Source organism: Pseudochaenichthys georgianus, chromosome 15 (assembly GCF_902827115.2).
Source record: "Pseudochaenichthys georgianus chromosome 15, fPseGeo1.2, whole genome shotgun sequence".
Taxonomy (NCBI): domain Eukaryota; kingdom Metazoa; phylum Chordata; class Actinopteri; order Perciformes; family Channichthyidae; genus Pseudochaenichthys; species Pseudochaenichthys georgianus.
In genome coordinates, this window is record NC_047517.1 from 342,235 (window position 1) to 345,367 (window position 3,133).

At 44.3% G+C, this 3,133-nt stretch overlaps 1 long non-coding RNA gene across 1 annotated transcript; it reads right to left on the bottom strand.

The window, feature by feature from the left end:
* Window positions 1-241: 241 nt before the first annotated feature.
* Window positions 242-1,508, bottom strand: LOC139435283 (uncharacterized). The gene is made up of 3 exons (XR_011644563.1): window positions 1,245-1,508; window positions 823-987; window positions 242-450 (listed from the first exon to the last, which is right to left on the bottom strand). It is a non-coding gene; the product is annotated as an uncharacterized lncRNA (long non-coding RNA).
* Between the last annotated feature and the right edge of the window lie 1,625 nt (window positions 1,509-3,133).

Here is a 3,133-nt window from a genome sequence, read left to right on the forward strand (position 1 = left end):
TTAAAACTAAGGGGCTTTTTCCTAACTGATGGTGTTTGTTATTGCTTTATAAATTCATGTATGTTTATGATTTTGTTATGTTGGGTGCCATTCATTATCAACAAGAGATAAGATAAGTCAAAGAAGTACTTTATTGATGGCAGTATAAAAATACAAATGTTGTATCAAAAAGGCATGCCATTAAACAATACAAATAAAAAATGTAAAACTGAATTGCAGCCAGCATAGATATACATGGAATTGTAAATATAAAATGAACATTTTAAAGAAAATAAATAAACAAGGAAGTACAAATGTTGCATTTAAAAATTAACTAGATAAAAAATATATAATATGTACAATAACTATTAAGGTTTTTTGAAGTATCAGGGAGGAGACGGGCCACGTCGGCTGCCCAGTCATGGTGCCGTTCCTGCTGGGCCCGATCCTCTCCTCCTCGTTTCCTCTTGCCTGGGTGACAATAAGATAATAATTAGCAATAAGGAAAACACACAGGACAGGTACAGGTCACACAAGGATATAAGAATAACATGTATAAACAGAACAACAGTAAGGTGAACTAAAGAAAGTTCTGGCCCTAGATGTTTACAATGATTGTGAAAGTGAATTACATTATGTCCAGCCTGTTGATAATGAATATAAATATATGTATATGATAGGATGTCACACACAACTGTACTAGCTGCTTACTAGCTAAGACTTTACTTGTAACAGAGCATTTCCACACAGTGGTATAGCTTATTTTAATTACTGACGATGGATGATCCAAGGTTTAAAAAAACAAAACACAATTCCAGTCGTTTTGCCATTTCTATTTCTTACCTAGAACCACACGCTGCGGTGTCGTGATGGCACTCGGTGTTGGTGGTTGAGGTGGTGTCGATTCTTCGGCTGGGGTCCGTTCTGGATTCAATGACGATGTGGACGGAACACTGCCATCACCCGTTGTTCGGGAATGTTCCTCCTCACGAGTCCCAATGTAATCATCTAGAACAGCAACATGACTTGTTAATTCCACAAACTACTGCAGCACAATACTAAATAGCAACAACAACTATAGAAAAGAAAAACTGAACGTAAACAATGGCACATATGGTGTTAGCAAACAATAGCTCTAGCTAAGGCTATCTGCCTAGGCTATCTGCCTTAGCTAGCTATGTAGCTCTTCGGGGCTCCATAAAAGCATGGGTTGCCGAACATTAATGTAAGGATAAAAGAGACTTCTTTGTTAGAAGTGAGCGTACCTTGCAGGGACTCCAGTAAAGCCGTTGCCGTTTTCCCTACATCGCAGGAAAGTCCTCGAAAATCCGCGCTCGGACATCTGTGCAGAGACATCCTGGAACACTTCCACATTTCGCGTTGTTCCGTCGAGCTCCCGCTGGATTTTATCATCCCCAATGAGATGTGGGAACGTCGTCACCTCCTCGGTCGACCACGGTGTGCTTTTCTTCGACGTTGCCATTTTTGTAGCTCCTCCGTTTACAAAATGCTGCAAGCTTGCTTCTTGATATATATGTGACGCGAGGGATGATCTCGCGCGCGATCTTGTGACGATTCTCTCCGACCAATCAGCAGTCAAGTGTTGACGTCACAGCCCTGGCCTGGTCTGATAGAACCACGATTTTATGGGGGCGGAAAAAGAGGGAAAAAGTACCCGCTAGCCGGTACTAGGCTATATGGAAATGCCACCAAAAACTGGCCTGGCCGCTTGAGGACGGTTCAGGACGCTTAAACGGGGCTACCCGCTGCAGTGGAAATGCGCCATTAGATAGGACACTTCACACTAAAGTGTTACCTGGGTCACATGGCTGGGGGGAGGCAGCTGAGATCCTGGAACAAAGGCAGTTGAGGTGTGAATTCAGCCTTGGCTAAGTTCCCTTTGTTAGTTGAAATGGTTTGACCCATGGGGGGGTAAATTGAAGGGGAAATAGTTTGTTTTCAACAACACACAGCTCCATGCATACAGGAACAAAGATCAGCCATGTCTGATCTACATATATCAGAGCACAATGTGAATGTGCAGACAGTTAAGGCTAGGGCTGAGATGTTAACACCATAATGTCTGCTCTCTGTTACACCCCCCCTGTGAACATCATTAACTCACTGATATATATATATATTTTCTTCTTGACAGATAAAATGCAAAAACACTCGTTTTTCCCTGGGAGGATGACTGTCACATTCCGCAAGGGTCCGCTGGGAGATCTGCGGCAGGATCCCACAGATGCAGCCAGACTTCTCAAAGACAACCCGTCTCTACAGGACCAGCATGCACCATGAAGGAGGCAGTGGTCAAGCTAAACACGCTGACCGTAATGCGTATGAGAGGAGGGGATGCTTCTGATAGGACGGAGGTGGCTGGAGAATACATCCTGCAGTTTGGGAAGTATAAGGGCAAGTCCTTCCGCTGGCTCCTTGAAAAGGACATTGGGTATACCATGTACCTGATCACGAACCAGCAGAAGGAGGAGGCTGCAGGTTGTTCATGGCAGAGGGCACAGCAAGGACAGCCTTCTGTCTTTTCTGAGCTATGCCCTCAGCTTTGGGGAGATCCAGTTACTTCTGGACTATGAGGCGAAGAAAACAGTTTGTTGTTGCAGCAGCAGTGTCAGAGGACGAGCAGCTGGTCGGCTTTGGCAATCGCGCCAAAAAAACACCTGGCGAGACATTTGGGACGCAGGGATAGATGGCTTGATGGCCGCCTTCATAGTGAAGAAGAAATGTGCTGCAGTACAAGGATGCATAGGCGTGCAACAGTAACCTGCAGAAGAAGCTGCCACCCCCCGCTCTGGCTCCACCACGACACATCCTCACTTGCTCCGCTGAGGCCATGGGTGATTCTGGTTGTTGTTAGCGTTGTCAGAAATATGCTGTTTGGTTAAGTATTGTTTATAAAACATAGGGAATACACTTCCATTATGTCTCGTCTGTTTGCATATAGGGATGGATCGAGATGAAGCGCTGGAGCAAGCTGAGTATCTCTCCCTCTAAACATGTTGCAGAGCTGTGAGTGAACATGTTGTCTGCTTGTTTTGCCTGAAGATTTAAAATCATGTGTAGTTCAGCCGGTTCGCTATTACTCGTTTTGTTTTGGACAGCTCAATATATGTTTTATGCATCACTCTTTGTTTGT